Below are 21,764 nucleotides of genomic sequence, written 5' to 3'. Positions count from 1 at the left end.
CAGCCTGAGACGGCCGGTTAAACACACATGCGCTCTGAGGGAGTCCTCAAGTGCTCGTCACCCCCAATGCCCTGCCTCTTTTCAAGAAAACAATAATAAACGCAGTTTATTATCATTTTCTTGAAAAGGGTTTGCAGCTGAGGGGGGTGGGGGGGGGTGACGCTCTTCCGACCTAATGGAGGAGCCGCCCCTGCTGAAAGATCAAACAAGTTTGAACATAAAATGAAACTAGAGTCTAGCCGGAATATGTGAGATGTTCGTAAATCAGGATTCTTCGTTCCCTCGACTGGTATAGATGGTTTTAGTTGAATGCTGCCCAGAAACATTCTGTTTTAAAGAGCTACCTGTTTTGACAATAGTTTCCTTTAGCCCTGAGGCCAAATCTGAGGGTGAATCACAGTCTCAGGCCCAGAGCTCCCCTGCCAAGTTTTAGTCCCTTGGAGGGTGGAAACAGTGGCAGCCATCTTTTGTAGGTAGTCACAACTCTTGCCTCTGTATGCTATGTACACAATGCTGAGTGTTTTAAATTTTATTCTTGAGTCCAACTGGAATCTGTGGAGTTCCTTAGGGGTCGGCCGGCTTGGTGTGGCCAAGTTGTCATAAATGTAGGCACAGTCTGACCGCTTGTCTTTGTATTCTCTTTCAGATTTATATCTATGCAATGCAAGAGAAGGATCTGCTCATCTCCTAATCCACCCCCATATTGTTGTCAGTAATCTATTCAAGTGCCAATTGATTTGAAGCCAATCCCTCTCTTCCCCTAAACAATGAGCCGACACTGGAAGGGGCAGTACTACCCCAGACCCGAGGAGAAGGGGTTAGGAGAGAGACTGAAACACTGGATCAGTTGCAGCAGACAGTACTGGCTCCTACATTCAGGAGTCTCAACAGGGGAGTAGCTTCAGGGGTGGTGTTTGGGGTGTTATTCCTTCCAAATAAATATATTATGAGCCTGGTAGTTGGGTCAGAGGGGCCTGAGTCGGGTCTGCTATTTCTGTGCCATCATGAGCCAAGAATAAAAGACAAAACAGTGATCTTTGCTGTAAGACGAGAGAGAGCGAGATCTTTGCTGTAAGGCGAGAGAGAGCGAGATGGAGGCAGAGATATACATCTGGTGGCTGGGGTTCAAAATGTGGAACCAGATAACCTGGAATCAATAGGACTTCCCGCTTGTCCAAATTGTGTGATCCTCGGCAAACATTTTATTGCAGAGCCTACTTTTGCTTTATTATCACATATGAAAGAACCTTTAAATACTTGAAGTCCTGATGTGCGCTATACAAGCACCTCTTATGACTGATTTACTAGACTATAATGTGATCCATCTACAATAAGAATTGAGGCCACATTTATGGTGTACATGACTACTTTAGGGTTTACATGAAGGCCCTAGGGGCTATTCAGAAACTGTGTTTTGTAGTACATTTTGTAGTACAAACATACTAAAAATGCTCTTCACAGTCTGCACTTACAAAGTGCTACTGAAATGCCAGGCCCAGGCCCTAAGGAATTGGTCCATATTGTACCATCACTTCCCATGATGACCCGTAAATCACCCTGCAAAGTATAAAACTGTTTGTGCGCCACACACTTAGGGCTCTTTATGAGTCCGGCGGTCTTCAGACCGCCAGACCCACGGTAGTGATTGGACCGCCACATTATGACCATGGAGGTTGGACTGCCCACGCTGCCAGGTTGCTGCCAGTCGGCAGCCCGCAGTCCCAGCGGTTGTTATCCGCCAGGGTGGCGCTGCATGCAGCATGCAGCGCTACCCTGGGGATTAGGAGTCCCCATCCCGCCAGCCTTAAATGGCGATTCCACCGCCATGGAAAGGCTGGCGGAATGGGGGCGTTGGGCCCCCTGGGGGCACCTGCACTATCCATGCACTTGGCATGGGCAGTGCAGGAACTCCTATGCACAGCCCGTCGCATATTCCACTGCTCAAATTACGGGCAGTGGAATGCACTGTGCATGCTGCTGCATCCGCCGCACAACCACATTGCAGCCGGCTCGATTACGAGCTGGCTGCAAAGTTACGGCCTTGTTTCTCGCTGGTCAAGCGGGAAACTCAAAATAGGGCCGGCAGTGTTTAGAACGCAATGGCGGTCTAGTGGCGGTAAGAGTTTGGCGGGTGGTCTCCACCACCCACCAAACTCATAATGAGGCCCTTAGTCTATGGACTCCAGAAGCCATGACACATTCCTTGTCATGAGATGAGTTCTCCCCTTGCTTTGTCAGCTATTCTGTATGGGGGGAGTGTGTGTAATGATTCTTCTGAGCTTTCTGTCACAGTTGAAATAGCTAAGGATCACCCAAACAGGAATAAGTTAGCAGGTACCTCAAGATATGAATGGCCAATTAGTGTCAACTAGGGGTAGGCATAGCTCGTGTAATTTGCTGTAGCGTAATTACATGAAATTACAGAAAGATTGCACAGGATTACATGGAAATATGCAAAGAGAGCAATCCAGCATTTAGCACTGTTTTCTTAGGACAAAGTGCACCACAGAGTCCAAAATGACCCGAGGATGCATTGTGCTCTAAGAAAATATCTCTCAAGGCAACAGAACCTAAAGAGGAGCAGTTAGCAGCTGCATGTGCTCATTAAATTCTTTGTCCCCGTACTCCTGCTGTAGGATTTGTCTGGTAGATTACTCATAATTGTACAAACAGGCTTAAATGCATAATTTGTCATTTATTTCATGTGGAAAGAATAACACAAATTATTGAAATTACTCTGATTACTCTGCTGTAATTAAAATTTCACTCAGGTCTTCTTTCATTGCCGACAATCCTACCCCTTCTCTTTGTCAGGTGCTTATTGTAAAGAAATGGCTCCCTGTTGCAGTTACCCCCCACTTTTTGCCTGATACTGATGCTGACTTGACTGAGAAGTGTGCTGGGACCCTGCTAACCAGGCCCCAGCACCAGTGTTCCTTCACCTAAAATGTACCATTGTATCCACAATTGGCACACCCTGGCATTCAGATAAGTCCCTTGTAACTGGTACTTCTAGTACCAAGGGCCCTGATGCCAAGGAAGGTCTCTAAGGGCTGCAGCATGTCTTATGCCACCCTAGAGACCCCTCACTCAGCACAGACACACTGCTTACAAGCCTGTGTGTACTAGTGAGAACAAAATGAGTAAGTCGACATGGCACTCCCCTCAGGGTGCCATGCCAGCCTCTCACTGCCTATGAAGTATAGGTAAGACACCCCTCTAGCAGGCCTTACAGCCCTAAGGCAGGGTGCACTATACCATAGGTGAGGGTACCAGTGCATGAGCACTGTGCCCCTACAGTGTCTAAACAAAACCTTAGACATTGTAAGTGCAGGGTAGCCATAAGAGTATATGGTCTGGGAGTCTGTTTTACACGAACTCCACAGCACCATAATGGCTACACTGAAAACTGGGAAGTTTGGTATCAAACTTCTCAGCACAATAAATGCACACTGATGCCAGTGTACATTTTATTGTAAAATACACCACAGAGGGCCCCTTAGAGGTGCCCCCTGAAACTTAACCGACTGTCTGTGTAGGCTGACTAGTTCCAGCAGCCTGCCACACCAGAGACATGTTGCTGGCCCCATAGGGAGAGTGCCTTTGTCACTCTGAGGCCAGTAACAAAGCCTGCACTGGGTGGAGATGCTAACACCTCCCCCAGGCAGGAGCTGTAACACCTGGCGGTGAGCCTCAAAGGCTCACCCCTTTGTCACAGCCCAGCAGGGCACTCCAGCTTAGTGGAGTTGCCCGCCCCCTCCGGCCACGGCCCCCACTTTTGGCGGCAAGGCTGGAGGGAACAAAGAAAGTAACAAGGAGGAGTCACTGGCCAGTCAGGACAGCCCCTAAGGTGTCCTGAACTGAAGTGACTCTAACTTTTAGAAATCCTCCATCTTGCAGATGGAGGATTCCCCCAATAGGGTTAGGATTGTGACCCCCTCCCCTTGGGAGGAGGCACAAAGAGGGTGTACCCACCCTCAGGGCTAGTAGCCATTGGCTACTAACCCCCCAGACCTAAACACGCCCTTAAATTTAGTATTTAAGGGCTACCCTGAACCCTAGAAAATTAGATTCCTGCAACAAGAAGAAGGACTGCCCAGCTGAAAAGCCCTGCAGCGGAAGACCAGAAGACGACAACTGCCTTGGCCCCAGAAACTCACCGGCCTGTCTCCTGCCTTCCAAAGATCCTGCTCCAGCGACGCCTTCCGAAGGGACCAGCGACCTCGACATCCTCTGAGGACTGCCCCGGCTTCGAAAAGACAAGAAACTCCCGAGGACAGCGGACCTGCTCCAAGAAAAGCTGCAACTTTGTTTCCAGCAGCTTTAAAGAACCCTGCAAGCTCCCCGCAAGAGGCGTGAGACTTGCAACACTGCACCCGGCGACCCCGACTCGGCTGGTGGCGATCCAACACCTCAGGAGGGACCCCAGGACTACTCTAAGACTGTGAGTACAAAAACCTGTCCCCCCTGAGACCCCACAGCACCGCCTGCAGAGGGAATCCCGAGGCTTCCCCTGACCGCGACTCTTTGAACCTAAAGTCCCGACGCCTGGGAGAGACCCTGCACCCGCAGCCCCCAGGACCTGAAGGACCGGACTTTCACTGGAGAAGTGACCCCCAGGAGTCCCTCTCCCTTGCCCAAGTGGAGGTTTCCCCGAGGAATCCCCCCCTTGCCTGCCTGCAGCGCTGAAGAGATCCCGAGATCTCTCATAGACTAACATTGCGAACCCGACGCCTGTTCCTACACTGCACCCGGCCGCCCCCGCGCTGCTGAGGGTGAAATTTCTGTGTGGACTTGTGTCCCCCCCGGTGCCCTACAAAACCCCCCTGGTCTGCCCTCCGAAGACGCGGGTACTTACCTGCAAACAGACCGGAACCGGGGCACCCCCTTCTCTCCATTCTAGCCTATGTGTTTTGGGCACCACTTTGAACTCTGCACCTGACCGGCCCTGAGCTGCTGGTGTGGTGACTTTGGGGTTGCTCTGAACCCCCAACGGTGGGCTACCTTGGACCAAGAACTAAGCCCTGTAAGTGTCTTACTTACCTGGTTAACCTAACCAATACTTACCTCCCCTAGGAACTGTGAAAATTGCACTGTGTCCACTTTTAAAACAGCTATTTGTGAATAACTTGAAAAGTATACATGCAATTTTGATGATTTGAAGTTCCTAAAGTACTTACCTGCAATACCTTTCGAAGGAGATATTACATGTAGAATTTGAACCTGTGGTTCTTAAAATAAACTAAGAAAAGATATTTTTCTATATAAAAACCTATTGGCTGGATTTGTCTCTGAGTGTGTGTACCTCATTTATTGTCTATGTGTATGTACAACAAATGCTTAACACTACTCCTTGGATAAGCCTACTGCTCGACCACACTACCACAAAATAGAGCATTAGTATTATCTATTTTTACCACTATTTTACCTCTAAGGGGAACCCGTGGACCCTGTGCATGCTATTCCTTACTTTGAAATAGCACATACAGAGCCAACTTCCTACATTGGTGGATCAGCGGTGGGGTACAAGACTTTGCATTTGCTGGACTACTCAGCCAATACCTGATCACACGACAAATTCCAAAATTGTCATTAGAAATTGATTTTTGCAATTTGAAAAGTTTTCTAAATTCTTAAAAGACCTGCTAGGGCCTTGTGTTAGATCCTGTTTAGCATTTCTTTTAGAGTTTAAAAGTTTGTAAAAGTTTGAATTAGATTCTAGAACCAGTTGTAGATTCTTAAAAAGTATTCCAACTTTTAGAAGCAAAATGTCTAGCACAGATGTGACTGTGGTGGAACTCGACACCACACCTTACCTCCATCTTAAGATGAGGGAGCTAAGGTCACTCTGTAAAATAAAGAAAATAACAATGGGCCCCAAACCTACCAAAATACAGCTCCAGGAGCTTTTGGCAGAGTTTGAAAAGGCCAACCCCTCTGAGGGTGGCAACTCAGAGGAAGAGGATAGTGACTTGGAGGACAATTCCCCCCTACCAATCCTATCTAGGGAGAACAGGGTCCCTCAAACCCTGACTCCTAAAATAATAGTCAGAGATGCTGGTTCCCTCACAGGAGAGACCAACACCTCTGAAATCACTGAGGATAGCCCCAGTGAAGAGGACATCCAGTTAGCCAGGATGGCCAAAAGATTGGCTTTGGAAAGACAGATCCTAGCCATAGAAAGGGAAAGAAAAGAGATGGGCCTAGGTCCCATCAATGGTGGCAGCAACTTAAATAGGGTCAGAGATTCTCCTGACATCCTAAAAATCCCCAAAGGGATTGTAACAAAATATGAAGATGGTGATGACATCACCAAATGGTTCACAGCTTTTGAGAGGGCTTGTGTAACCAGAAAAGTGAACAGATCTCACTGGGGTGCTCTCCTTTGGGAAATGTTCACTGGAAAGTGTAGGGATAGACTCCTCACACTCTCTGGAAAAGATGCAGAATCTTATGACCTCATGAAGGGTACCCTGATTGAGGGCTTTGGATTCTCCACTGAGGAGTATAGAATTAGGTTCAGGGGGGCTCAAAAATCCTCGAGCCAGACCTGGGTTGATTTTGTAGACTACTCAGTAAAAACACTAGATGGTTGGTTAACTGGAAATGAAGTGTGTGACTATGTTGGGCTTTATAATTTGTTTATGAAAGAACACATTTTAAGTAACTGCTTCAATGAAAAGTTGCATCAGTATCTGGTAGACCTAGGTCCAATTTCTCCCCAAGAATTGGGAAAGAAGGCAGACCACTGGGTCAAGACTAGGGTAACCAAAACTTCCACTGGGGGTGACCAAAAGAAAGGGGTTACAAAAACTCCCCAGGAGAAAGTGGGTAACACTAGAAACCAAGAAAAAGAGTCCTCTGTAGGCCCCCAAAAACCAGAACAGGTGGGTGGGCCCCAGGACACAACCCAAAACAAAGGTGGGTACCAGGGTAAGAACTGGGATGCCACTAAGTCATGGTGCCACAACTGTAAACAGTCTGGGCACCACACCAAGGACACTTCTTGTCCCAAAAACAAACCCCAGAACAAAATTCCTGGGGTAACCAGTGTAGCCATGGGAGATGACTCCTCAGATGAGGAGGTCTTCCTAGCCTTCAACTGGAAACAGGGCCCAACAGGTGAGTTGGAGATTCCAGAGGGAAGCAGACACTTCCACCACCTACTGGTGAATGGAATCCCAACCACTGCCCTGAGAGACACTTGTGCCAGTCACACTATTGTGCATGACAGGCTGGTGCTCTCAAACCAGTACATCCCAGGTGAGACTGCCAGGGTAAGAGTTAGCCTAGACAGGGTCACTAAGAGGCCTGTGGCTTTAGTGCCCATAGAAGTGGGTGGCACTCTTAGCTGGAGAAGGGTAGTAGTCAGTACAGACCTCCCCCTTGATTGTCTCCTTGGAAATGACTACCCAGAGGTTAGTCAGAGCTCAAGAGAGGAACTGGTCCAGTGCCAGTCCTCTCCCAAGGATTCTGGAAGTCCTGCCTCTGCAGTAAATGCAAGCAGGCCCCAGAAGAAGAAGAAAAGAAAACAGAGTAGGAAGGGTGGACAACCTTTAGCCAAGGTTACAGCAAGCCAAGGAGATTCTGCTCCAGTAGGGGAGAACTCCAAAAATGGCCCTGATAAAGTCCAACCTGACCCACAAGAAGTCCTGGCTAGTCAGGCAACTGTTAAACCTGAGTGGGTGGCTCCTCAGCTAACAGAAGAAAGAGTGGAAGAAGGGTGTTTACTACAAGATGTGGTAACCCCCCACTCCAATACAGCAGACAGGCAACCTGAACCCAAAGAAGCCTGTAACTTAGCCCCTTCCCTTTTAGGTGAAGAGCTAAAGGTGTGGTTCTGGGCACTGACAGCTGTCAGTGGCCTCTGCTGGGTGTTAGCCTTTGTGGCTGCACTATCCTTGGCATGGTGGTCAGACCCCATGCCAAATAGCAAGTTAGGCCCCCTGACCCTGTTGGTCATGGTGGGGTTACTCCAGCTCTGGGTAACCTCTTTGGGTAAGCTAGGGATGACCCTGGCTAAGATAAGATTAGCAGAGGTGGATACCTCTAAACCCAAAATAAAAATAATGGGTGGAGACATTGAAGAAGCAGACAAGAGGCAATTCAGACTAGGTCCTATCACTGTGGAAGTGGGTCAGTTCCCCAAAGGGAATGACCTGAACAGAAGGATGTAAGGCAGAGTAGGCCCTGCAACTAACCAGCCTATTTCTCCTACTCTTCCTCGCCTGACAGACTAGGAAGACTCTCCCAGTTTGGGCTGAGTCTCCTGGCCTGTGGGCTGGGGGGGGCTTGTGTAAAGAAATGGCTCCCTGTTGCAGTTACCCCCCACTTTTTGCCTGATACTGATGCTGACTTGACTGAGAAGTGTGCTGGGACCCTGCTAACCAGGCCCCAGCACCAGTGTTCCTTCACCTAAAATGTACCATTGTATCCACAATTGGCACACCCTGGCATTCAGATAAGTCCCTTGTAACTGGTACTTCTAGTACCAAGGGCCCTGATGCCAAGGAAGGTCTCTAAGGGCTGCAGCATGTCTTATGCCACCCTAGAGACCCCTCACTCAGCACAGACACACTGCTTACAAGCCTGTGTGTACTAGTGAGAACAAAATGAGTAAGTCGACATGGCACTCCCCTCAGGGTGCCATGCCAGCCTCTCACTGCCTATGAAGTATAGGTAAGACACCCCTCTAGCAGGCCTTACAGCCCTAAGGCAGGGTGCACTATACCATAGGTGAGGGTACCAGTGCATGAGCACTGTGCCCCTACAGTGTCTAAACAAAACCTTAGACATTGTAAGTGCAGGGTAGCCATAAGAGTATATGGTCTGGGAGTCTGTTTTACACGAACTCCACAGCACCATAATGGCTACACTGAAAACTGGGAAGTTTGGTATCAAACTTCTCAGCACAATAAATGCACACTGATGCCAGTGTACATTTTATTGTAAAATACACCACAGAGGGCACCTTAGAGGTGCCCCCTGAAACTTAACCGACTGTCTGTGTAGGCTGACTAGTTCCAGCAGCCTGCCACACCAGAGACATGTTGCTGGCCCCATAGGGAGAGTGCCTTTGTCACTCTGAGGCCAGTAACAAAGCCTGCACTGGGTGGAGATGCTAACACCTCCCCCAGGCAGGAGCTGTAACACCTGGCGGTGAGCCTCAAAGGCTCACCCCTTTGTCACAGCCCAGCAGGGCACTCCAGCTTAGTGGAGTTGCCCGCCCCCTCCGGCCACGGCCCCCACTTTTGGCGGCAAGGCTGGAGGGAACAAAGAAAGCAACAAGGAGGAGTCACTGGCCAGTCAGGACAGCCCCTAAGGTGTCCTGAACTGAAGTGACTCTAACTTTTAGAAATCCTCCATCTTGCAGATGGAGGATTCCCCCAATAGGGTTAGGATTGTGACCCCCTCCCCTTGGGAGGAGGCACAAAGAGGGTGTACCCACCCTCAGGGCTAGTAGCCATTGGCTACTAACCCCCCAGACCTAAACACGCCCTTAAATTTAGTATTTAAGGGCTACCCTGAACCCTAGAAAATTAGATTCCTGCAACAAGAAGAAGGACTGCCCAGCTGAAAAGCCCTGCAGCGGAAGACCAGAAGACGACAACTGCCTTGGCCCCAGAAACTCACCGGCCTGTCTCCTGCCTTCCAAAGATCCTGCTCCAGCGACGCCTTCCGAAGGGACCAGCGACCTCGACATCCTCTGAGGACTGCCCCGGCTTCGAAAAGACAAGAAACTCCCGAGGACAGCGGACCTGCTCCAAGAAAAGCTGCAACTTTGTTTCCAGCAGCTTTAAAGAACCCTGCAAGCTCCCCGCAAGAGGCGTGAGACTTGCAACACTGCACCCGGCGACCCCGACTCGGCTGGTGGCGATCCAACACCTCAGGAGGGACCCCAGGACTACTCTAAGACTGTGAGTACAAAAACCTGTCCCCCCTGAGACCCCACAGCACCGCCTGCAGAGGGAATCCCGAGGCTTCCCCTGACCGCGACTCTTTGAACCTAAAGTCCCGACGCCTGGGAGAGACCCTGCACCCGCAGCCCCCAGGACCTGAAGGACCGGACTTTCACTGGAGAAGTGACCCCCAGGAGTCCCTCTCCCTTGCCCAAGTGGAGGTTTCTCCGAGGAATCCCCCCCTTGCCTGCCTGCAGCGCTGAAGAGATCCCGAGATCTCTCATAGACTAACATTGCGAACCCGACGCCTGTTCCTACACTGCACCCGGCCGCCCCCGCGCTGCTGAGGGTGAAATTTCTGTGTGGACTTGTGTCCCCCCCGGTGCCCTACAAAACCCCCCTGGTCTGCCCTCCGAAGACGCGGGTACTTACCTGCAAACAGACCGGAACCGGGGCACCCCCTTCTCTCCATTCTAGCCTATGTGTTTTGGGCACCACTTTGAACTCTGCACCTGACCGGCCCTGAGCTGCTGGTGTGGTGACTTTGGGGTTGCTCTGAACCCCCAACGGTGGGCTACCTTGGACCAAGAACTAAGCCCTGTAAGTGTCTTACTTACCTGGTTAACCTAACCAATACTTACCTCCCCTAGGAACTGTGAAAATTGCACTGTGTCCACTTTTAAAACAGCTATTTGTGAATAACTTGAAAAGTATACATGCAATTTTGATGATTTGAAGTTCCTAAAGTACTTACCTGCAATACCTTTCGAAGGAGATATTACATGTAGAATTTGAACCTGTGGTTCTTAAAATAAACTAAGAAAAGATATTTTTCTATATAAAAACCTATTGGCTGGATTTGTCTCTGAGTGTGTGTACCTCATTTATTGTCTATGTGTATGTACAACAAATGCTTAACACTACTCCTTGGATAAGCCTACTGCTCGACCACACTACCACAAAATAGAGCATTAGTATTATCTATTTTTACCACTATTTTACCTCTAAGGGGAACCCGTGGACCCTGTGCATGCTATTCCTTACTTTGAAATAGCACATACAGAGCCAACTTCCTACACTTATCTACCCTGGATCACCCTTTTGAGTGAGACTTTATATGTGCTACCCACCCCTTACCTGAATCATTTTCATAAAGGAATTATTAACTCAGTTGTTAGACCTGGCATCTTTTGGCGTGGTTTCCCCTGAACTTTTGCTTTCTGACATTCTGGTTTGATTGTGTGCTGAACTTGGTTTTTGCTGGCTTTAGGACTCTGTGCACTTTACCAATGTAATCCAGTGCTAAAGTGCATGTGTTCTGTGTCTAAGACATAGTAACATTGGCTTCTCCATGATTGGCATATTTGATTTACTAGTAAGTCGCTAGTAAAATGCACTATGTGTGCCCAGGGCCTGTAAGTCAAATGCTATTAGAGGGCCTGCAGCACTGGTTGTGCTATCCACTACAGCAGCAATTCAAACATGTCTCAGGCCTGCCATCGCAGAGCCTGTGTGTGCAGTTAGACTTCCATTATGACATCTCAAGTGTACCCTCTTGCAGGCCCAAACCTTCCTCTTTTCACATATAAGCCACCCCTAAGGTAGGCCCTGGTTAGCCCCAAGAACCGGGTGCAGTGTATTAAAAAAGTTGGACATGTACTTTTAAGTTTTACATGTCCAGGGTGTGAAAAACCCTTAAATTCGTTGTTCACTATTGCAAGGACTGTCTCTACCATAGGCTAACGTGGGGGTTACCTTGGAACATCTTCTAAGTGTAATTTCCAATTGGGAAAAGTAAAAAAATGGAGTTTGGTTTCTCTGGACACTTTCGAGTAAAGCTGGTTTTTAAACTGCAGGTCTGAAAATGCCACTTTCAGAAAGATTGCATTTTCTTACTTCAACCATTCTGTGCCTTAGCCTGTCTTTGAATACATGTCTGGGTTTAGGTGGCAACAACATTTGTTCATTCTCTCCAGACAGCCAAAAACAGGAAGGGCGGAGTGTGACAAGTGATACATCTGCATACCGATAGTCGTCCTAGGCAGGGAGAGGGAGGGGCAGTTTGCACTTATATCTGAACAGGCTGTGTCCTGCCCTCAGAAAAAGGGCTACTGAGCCCCTGCTGGTAGCCTGGAGCCAGGGCTGGGTTGAAAGAGAACCTTGTGCACTTCAGAGAATTGTTCTGAAGTTACCCTACATCAAAGGCGATTTTGGGTACAAGAACTTGGCCTCTGACACCATATACTCAGAACACTTCTGGACTGAGGACATCCTACCAGGAAGAAGATCTGCTGTGCTGTCAGGAGGGACTGCCATTTTCTGTTTGCTTTGTTGTGTTGGCCTGCTGCCTGCTGCTTCTTGCCTGGGAGTGAGAGGACTGGACTTAATTCTCTACATTCTGCAATCTAAAGTTTCTCAAAAGGCCTGACTGAGTGCGCTTCCTGTTTTGAAGTCTCAGGGATATCAAAGACATCACCTGCATCTTACTACCAGCACCTGGGCTTATCTGCTGTGAGTCCTGCTCTGCCAGGTGGTACCAAATCCAGTCCAGGGCCCTTGGAGGCGAGTCTGGTGCTGCAGCACAAGAACTGTTGCATTGAAACTGGCACATCACTTGGAACCAATGAATCCCACGTCACTTTGCTGCTGCCTTTACCGAAGCTGCGGACACCACTCAGTTGCAACAGCCCTGACTTTCAACGTAGCCCCAAATTGGCCAACGCAGCACTGATGCATTGGAACCGGTACTCATCACTTCTGGACATTGATGCATCAACGTCGTTGCCTGATCAGTAAACAACTCATCACCTACAAGCACAACCCATCCCCCTCCTTGGATGAACGCATAGCCACTGAGCATCGATGCAACCAAGGTACTTTCAGCAGGTCTGTGTGACTTCTGTACCGGGCCCACATTCTATGTGGTCAGACTGAACTTTAGGATTTACCCAGGTCCAGCGTGACCAATAATCCAGAATAGGAGCTACTGACTTCTAAGCACTGCATTTTGATTTCATCTTTCAAAATTCATACCCTGGCTTTTGTATGCTGGAGTTTTGTTGTCTTTGTCTTGTTTGACTCAGATAAATATTGACTTTTCTTCTAAACTGGTGTGGAGTCCTTTTGTGTTGTTTTCACTGTGTTACTGGGTATGTGAACAAATACTTTACACCGTGCCTCTTTAGTTTAGCCTGACTGCTCTGTGACCAGCTACCCGAGAGTGAGCACAGGTAAACTTTTATTGTCTTTATTACTTATCCTGACTAGGATTGGGGTCCCTGCTTGGACAGAGTGCAAACCTTTGTCAACTAGAAGCCTAATGTTTAATACCAATGTGTTACAATGCAACTTTTAAACACATCTTTATGCCTTGTACTTTGCTCCTTTCTCAAGCCATTTTCTTATTTAGAGAGACCCAATGCATAACAATAGAACATTTAATTGCTTCTTTTTCTGGAACGCTTTCTCTAAGGCATTATACTTTTGCTGTGTAATAATGCTTAGTTCAAGTGCGCCCACTGTAGGAGACTGGCCCTTTGTTTGCATTTCCCCACACTTTCTGCCTGAATTCTGATGCTAACTTGACTGAGCGTGGGCTGGGATCCTGGTAACCAGGCCCCAACACCTGTGTTTTTTGTTTAAAAACTGTACCCTTGTTCCTCAATTGGCGCACCACTGTCACACAGCTAAGTCCCTTGTAGAAGGTACCAATGGTACCAAGGAATCTGTGGCCAGGGAAGGTTCCAAAGGCAGCAGCATGTATTGTGCCACCCTAGGGGACTCCTCAGCAAACACATGCACACTGCCATTGCAGCTTGTGTGTGTTGGTAGCATAGAGCGCGGAGTTCCGAAAAACTCCACTTGTGTGTGTTGGTAGCATAGAGCATGGAGTTCTGAAAAACTCGTGTAGCGTAGCAAAGTTTTTTCCTAGTTTGCGCTCACCAGCGTTAAGTTGGCAAGTGCGAGTGAGGAAAATCAACACCTTCCAGCGTGATTTCTCAAAGCTGGTGGTCGCGGATGGTTGCTACCGTCCGCGTTGAGAAATCTTCCCTTTGTGCTGAGGAAGTTGCCGCTCGAGTAGAAAATTCTACTCGATCGGCAGAAAAGATACAACGCCCTCTTGTGCTGCGCTTGGTGCTGTTCGTGGTGTTTTTTCAGTGCGGGACAAATACCCGGTGCTAAAAATCTGCGCGAACGGCAAGACCTACCGCACTCTGCCTCCGGCAGAAATCCACATTTTTTGGTCACATTGCGGGGTTCCGCATAGCATAACTCTGCAAATTCTGTTCAGGCCTACACTATACCACAGGATTGAGGGCATAGCTGCATGAGCAATATGCCCCTACAGTGGCTATGTCCATTCTTAGACATTGTAAGTGCAGTGTGGCCATATTGAGTACATGGCCTGGGAGTTTGTCATTACGAACTACATAGCTCCATGATGGCTTCACTGAAGTCTGGGAGTTTGGTATCAAACTTCTCAGCAAAATAAACCCACACTGATGTCAGTGTTGGATTTATTGTAAAATGCACCCAGAGGGCATCTTGGAGATACTCCCTGTATTTTAATCAACCCTTATGTGCAGGACTGACCAGTCTGTGCCATCCTGACACTAGCAAACATGTGACTGACCTCCTGGGGTGAGACCCTTTGTGCTCTCTGAGGCCAGAAACAAACCTGCTGTGGGTGGATGTGCTTCAAACCTTCCCCTTGTAGGAACTGTAACACTTGGCGGTATGCCTCAAAGGCTCAGGCCACCTGTTACAGTTCCCCAGGGCATTCCAGATAGTGGAGATGCCCGTCCCCGGACAAACCCCTACTTTTGGTGGCAAGTCCGGTGGGAAAATTAGGTAAAACAGGGAGGAGTGACCACTCTAGCTAGGACCACCCCTAAGGTGTCCAGAGCTGAAGTGACCCCATCCCTGTAGAATCCTCCATCTTGGTTTGGAGAACAGGGACCAATAGGGTTAGGTCTGTGTCCCCCTCCCCAAAGGGAGAGGACACCGGAAGGGTGCAAACACCCTCAGTGACAGTAGCCATTGGCTACTGCCCCCTGGCCCCAGTAGTGCCCCTAAATCTAGCATTTAAAAGCTTCCATGAACTTAGCTCACCAAATTCCTGGCAACCTCAATAAGAAGACAAAAAAAAGAAGAAGGACTGCTAAGCTGACCCCCCCAGCAGAGAAGGCTACAGACACCACCTGACTTGGACCTAGTCCTACCAGCCTGTATGCAGCTTCTGAAGCCCTACTACAAAAAGGTGATGCATCCTGCAGGACCAGCGATATCTCCAAACCCCCAGAGGACTGCCTGCCCAACAGAGAACCAAGAACTCGCAAGGACAGCAGCTCTGTCCACAAGAAACTCCAACCAGGACTCAAGAACTACCCCGGATCCACGAGTCCTACCCACTTTGCACCTTACGCCCCCAGCCAGTGTCTAGGTGGCCCACCGGTCCAGAGCAAGTCCCCAGGTGATTCTGACATTGTGTCCACCCTGAGTTAACCCCTCCTGGCCAACACGACGATGCCTGCAGCCTAAATCCGGAAAAAACAGACAAAGATTCCCAACACCTCAAGGTACCCCTGCACCCGCAGTCCCCTGGCCTTGGGGAATCTGGCTTCCGGTGCAGCAATGTTCAGCAGGTGGCCCTCCTCCTTGTCCAGCCTGTGGTTTTTCAGAACTGACCCCCTGGACCCAGCCTGCAGCCTACTTGTGACCCCCGGGATTCCCCTATTTAAAAAGCATTGGAAGCCCGACGCTGCGTTTGTACCAGTGCTTAATTTGTGGTGAGCACCGGCACTTATTTTTGAGCATAAGACACATATGGGAAAGACGGAGGAAGGGAAAAACTAAAAAGTGTCACAAAGGGAGAAAGTAGAAAGCTACTTGAGTGAGCTAAAGGGGCAGGGAGTGGCTTTATATGGATTGAAGATGCCAGAGATGGCTTCAGGATTACGACGCCTCAGTATTCCGTGTTCCCACATTTAATTGCAGCAACCGCGTGTTTAAGAGGAGGGCTTTGGGCACCGGCACGTTTTTATTTACAAATTAAGCAGTGGTTTGTACCCTGCACCCGGCTTCCCCTGTGCCCACCCCCCGGCGCTCACCTAAAACTCCCACATCTGCCCTCCGAAGTCGCAGGTTCTTACCTGCTTGCAGATCTATTTCCGAGAGCCCCCAGTCTCCATAGGGTCCCATTTTTTTAAAACCTGATAGCAACTTTGACCTCTGCACCCGGCTGGCCCTGTGTTGCTGCTGGTGGGTTCCTGGGGTTAACTTGAACCCCAACTAACGGACATTCTAAAGCCCCGGAGACTGGAACTGTAAGTCTGGTACTTATTTCAAAACTTCACTAGCATTTCTTCCCCTCTCCTCCCCGGACTGTATTAAAAATTGCAGTGTCAAGTTTTGAAACAGAAAATTGCAACTTACTTGTAAATAGTTTTTTTTGCCAAATTGAAACAAAGTGGTGTTGATTCATATGCTTGATATTTACTTGCTAATGTACTTACATGCAACAAGATCCTTTTGGTTCTAGAAATAAAGTAACAAAATATATTTTTGCTAAATAAAAACAATTGGCCTGGAGTTAGCCATTGAGTGTGTGCTTCATTTATTGCCTGTGTGTGTACAACAAATATTTTGCTCTACCCTCTGATAAGCCTAACTGCTCGACCAAACTACCACAAAAGAGAGCATTAGTATTATCTACTATAGCCTCTGTTATGCCTCTGGAGAACCCCTGGACTCTGTGCACTCTATATCTCTTTTTGATATAATGTATACAGAGCCAGCTTCCTGCAACTACTAACCTCACTCTTTTAACAGGCACCTGCTACAAAAACAGCATCAGATTTATAGAGATTTACTTTAAAGAAAGGTCCTTGGTCTCAGGACAATCCAAGACATACAATACTCCATTCACACTCAAAGCAATGAATACTTCTATCCTGCAGGTCTCCAGCTAATACTGGAATTGTTATGAGCCCTTGAGCTACAGACGACCTATGGACACTGATAGAATGATGAGCTACCAGTGCTTCTGCAGGATCCTAACCCCATCCGGCGACGATATATCCGGATTTCCATACTCCACTTTATTTCTGTAGTTCTCGGTGCCCCAGACTGACCAATGCTATCTCTGCAAGGCTTAAGGTCTGTGAAGGTCCTTGGAGACCTCCAAGCTAACACTTGCAGATGAACTGAGGGGATTTCCATAACATGCAACATTCCCATCCAGATCCAGAAAAGATGGTAACATCAAATAAAAGTCATAGACATCTCCAGGACAAACAGGTGAGTGCAAAGACTCTGCCAGTTCCACTGACGTAATTAAAGCCAGAGTGACCGCCCCCTCCCCCCATATCTGCAATAAAACTCCTAGAATCATGGCAAAGAGAGGAAGAGTGTGACACTTCATTTACAACCAATCATGCAGCAGAGCGTTTACAAATAACACATCTTGACAACTTTCTGATGAGATCTACCTCGAGGAGACTCCACTGAGAAATTGTCCCATTAAACATCTGTGTAACCAATGTGCAGGTAGTCGCATGCCACAGATAGGACGAATTCCAATATTCACCCACTTTTCACAGACAGGGAAGATACTCTGCCCTCACTGACACTCTGTGTACCAGACAGTATTGCCAAAACTATTTTGTATACATCAAAATGTTTAATCATATATACCCTACTCAATAGGTATACTGGCTGTAGAGTGAACTCTAGGACCCTGGAGCTGGATCCGGGAGCGAACACCTCGGCCCCTCAAGACCACCTCCTGTTTAGGAGGAAGGACAGGAAGGGGTCAGCAGGGAGGGAGGCACAGGCTTAGGTAATAACAAGCATTTGCAAAGCCAATATGTCTGGTGCTGGCTGGTGGCCTTTTGGCAATTCTTGTTTTGTTCTGTCACTGTTTGTGCAAAACATTGTTGTTGGAGAAGCAGCCAGGCCATAAATCAAAACAAACATTGGCTAGAGCCCCAAAAATATTTTTTGGTTTAAAAAACACACACATTACCCTTGTAGTCTCTGGTGCCAAAGAGGACTACTTTGTGTGTGGATGTGCTTGTTGTGAATGTTATACCTGGTTGATGAGGCCCTATACGGGCCAAACCGATGCTAGGTTGTTTGTGTTCCATGAGGAACAGGGTTAAGACTGATTTGCATATAGCTGGGTCCAAACTGAGGTGGCATGTTGTGCAGAATAACGATGGACAGGGGTGCGGCCCGAGTGATTAGCAGAGGCTGACATTAATTCATGCATGCCATTCATCCCTTTTTGTATGCTTCCTTCTGAAAGGGCTGCATGCTGTAACTTAGAGCGAAAGCAGCCAGTGGCTGGAGTGTGCTACCCCAGCACCCCATAATGCAAGCTGCAGTGGATGGGAAACATGTGAGTGACACAAGAACAGACTAATGGATGAAATTTCACTGAAAACCCTCATAAGTAACCATGTTATACACATAACTGTAAAAAAGTCAAAAAGGCCCTGTCTTACACTAGAACTATAAAAGCCTATTGGTTTGCTGTTGGCTGCCATCCTCTTGAATGTGCTAATGCTTTTTTGTAATTTTTTGTAAGACTTACAGACACAGAGGCTTGCACAGACAGATAGACAGAGAGGCTTGCACAGACAGAGAGGCTTGCACAGACAGATAGACGAGGCTTGCACAGACAGGCACAGAGGCTTGTACAGACAGATAGACAGAAAGAGATACTTAGCAGGCAGAAAAAGGCTTGCACAGATAGAAAGACAGAAAGGCTTGCACAGACAGACATACACACAGAGAGACAGCCTTGCACAGACAGAGAGGTTTAGAGAGACAGACAGAAAGGCGTTCACCGACAGACAGGCTCAGACACACAGACAAACAGAGAGGTTTGCACAGACAGTCAGACCTGCACAGACAGTCAGAGAGGTATGCACAGACAGATGAGGTTGTATAGACAGACAGAAAGACGTGTACAAATAGACAGACTTGCACAGACAGAGAGAGAGGCTTGCACAGACATGCTTGCCCAGACATAGTGGTGTGCACAGATCGACAGGCTTGCACAGACAGACAGAAAGGCTTGCATAGACAGGCAAATGAGTCTTGTACAGACAGATATAGAGGCTTGCACAGACAGACAGACGTTTGCACATGGAGACAGGTAGAAGCTTACACACACAGATAGAGTGGCTTGTACAGACAAACATACAGTTGCTTGCTTGCACAGACAGAGACATACAGACAGATGTGAAAAGATAGATAGAGCTTCAAAGATAAACAGATAGAGTTGTAAAAGTAGATAGATAGATAGATAGATAGATAGATAGATAGATAGATAGATAGATAGATAGATAGATAGATAGATAGATAGATAGATAGATCAAGGAACTGGCATAAGTGTCCAGTTAAAATTTGTAATCTAATAGTTGAATGTCTATGTAAGCAGGACATACATGAGCACTGAAAGCGCTCTAGTAAGCCATACAAGCAGAACATACAGAGTAAATTGGCTTACAAATGTAACTGTAGGCCTCAATTAAAATATACACCAGAATAACGTACGAGTGGTTAGAAATGTAATTCATTGCACACATTTTAAAAAATAATGACAGCTTTGGCAAAACAGTTTCAAATAGAATTTGGTGTGCCGAAAAATAGAAGCAGCCAGAAAAGAAGAAACACAAAAGCCACCCTGAAGGGAATTTAGAAGATCATTAACAGGAGATAGGAACTCCATAGAAAGCAGCTTGTTATCACATCCAACTGTAAACAAGAGGCAAGACTTGCGCAATAAAGTAAAAGACAACCACTGACACTGAAGAAAACTAGCTTGTGTGACGATGTGCACCTTTGTGAAAGAGCAAAATGCAGCCACTCAAAGTGAAGTTACCCAGAGGCTGAAGTGGGCTGACCCCCTCCCCCATGCTATAAGCTATAGGGGCGGAAGCAAAATGTGAATGACACTCCAACAGACCAATGGATAGGGACAGCTGTCTGAAAGCCCCTTTAAAAAAGTATATTATACATACATATTTTATTAATCGACTTAAAAGTACTAGCCAAGGACCCAGTTATACGCACATTCACAACTTGTTTACTGATGTTTCTGTGGATAAAACACCCATCCTACTTTAATCAAATTGCCATCATTATTTAGAATTTAAAGTTCAAAACTTGGAACGATAGATAGCTCACAAATTTTCCAATGTATTTGCCTGCCAGAAGCTTCATATATGCGAATAGACTATTTTAAGGTAGTTGTACACATAAGTAGACAAGATGGAGGAAGATGCAACTGTATGTGAAACCCCAAAAAACTATAAAAAAGACCCTAACAAACAAAGTACAGAAAAACTACTGTCCTAACGCAGCGTCTATTAACACACATTAAGTTGATTTTCTGCAGCAGTCTTTACGTCAACGTTTCAGTCTCGCAGCAGCAAATGTACATGAGACCGACCCTCTTCAGGACATTGTACCATTTCTTGCTGATGCAGCTAATGAATTCAGTCAGTCTAGGAATATAGATTCAACAGATGGCGTAAAACCCAGCGGAAGTACTGAAAGTTAAAAAGCCCTACATGTTTTTCTTACATAGGGGGTCATTCCGACTCCCGCCGGCGGCGGTAGCCGCACGCCCGGCGGGAGCCGCCGAATGACCGCACCGCGGTCAAATGACCGCGGCGGCCATTCTGGCTTTCCCGCTGGGCTGGCGGGCGACCGCCAGAAGGCCTCCCGCCAGCCCAGCGGGAAAGCGCCTTCAATGAGGAAGGCGGCTCCGAATGGAGCCGGCGGAGTTGAAGGCGTGCGACGGGTGCAGTGGCACCCGTCGCGATTTTCAGTGTCTGCTTGGCAGACACTGAAAATCAATGTGGGGCCCTGTTAGGGGGCCCCTGCAGTGCCCATGCCATTGGCATGGGCACTGCAGGGGCCCCCAGGGGCCCCATGACACCCGTTACCGCCATCCTGTTCCTGGCGGTGAAAACCGCCAGGAACAGGATGGCGGTAAGGGGGTCGGAATCCCCATGGTGGCGCTGCAAGCAGCGCCGCCGTGGAGGATTCCCTGGGGCAGCGGGAAACCGGCGGGACACCGCCGGTTTCCCGTTTCTGACCGCAGCTGTACCGCCACGGTCAGAATGCCCATGGAAGCACCGCCAGCCTGTTGGCGGTGCTTCCGCTCAGAATGACCCCCATAGTGTTTATCTCCGCTTATAAATTACAGAGGGCCATTAGTCACTTCGTTATACTGAAATTATGGACCCCCCTCATTAGGGTTTAAATAGCAGACAGCTGGACAGTAAGTTCAGCTTATGGATCAATCATAAAACAGCTGTTCACTCACTGGATAAAAAAAATTACAAGAAAAATAAAAAATGGTAAATGTGGAGCGCTACAGCAGCAAAATTCTTTTTTGCTGCTGGAGCGCCAGAGGTCCTTGCAGTGTTCCGCCTGAGTGGCTGTTGGGTCTTCATTCATTGGCTGGGGTGTCTGATTTTAAGAATCAGTTTTGGGACTTGCTATCACTGGCAGAGGGTCTCTGCATTCCTCTCCGAAGAGGACAAACTAGGCCACCAGTGTGCTACTGCTTCATTCCCAGGCTTGTGCACATTCCCTGACTACAAAGCTTGCATTGATTCAGAACTGCTGACCTGCAAGAGGAGCAAGCCAGGGGCTGGATTAGGAAACGTCTATGTCACGCCTGAGGCAAGAGCTGGGCAACGTGCATTATTGCTAAGTATTAATGGGCCTTTGTGCGTCCATGAGGTTCATCAATAACTGGGGCACGTCCTCTTCAGTAATGTGCTGCAGAGACCATGCAGGATGGATTAAAAATACTGCACCCTGTAGATCTTGTAACACATC

This window comes from Pleurodeles waltl, chromosome 6, assembly GCF_031143425.1.
Source record: "Pleurodeles waltl isolate 20211129_DDA chromosome 6, aPleWal1.hap1.20221129, whole genome shotgun sequence".
NCBI classification, from domain to species: Eukaryota; Metazoa; Chordata; class Amphibia; order Caudata; family Salamandridae; genus Pleurodeles; species Pleurodeles waltl.
Note: the sequence above shows the minus strand (reverse complement) of the source record.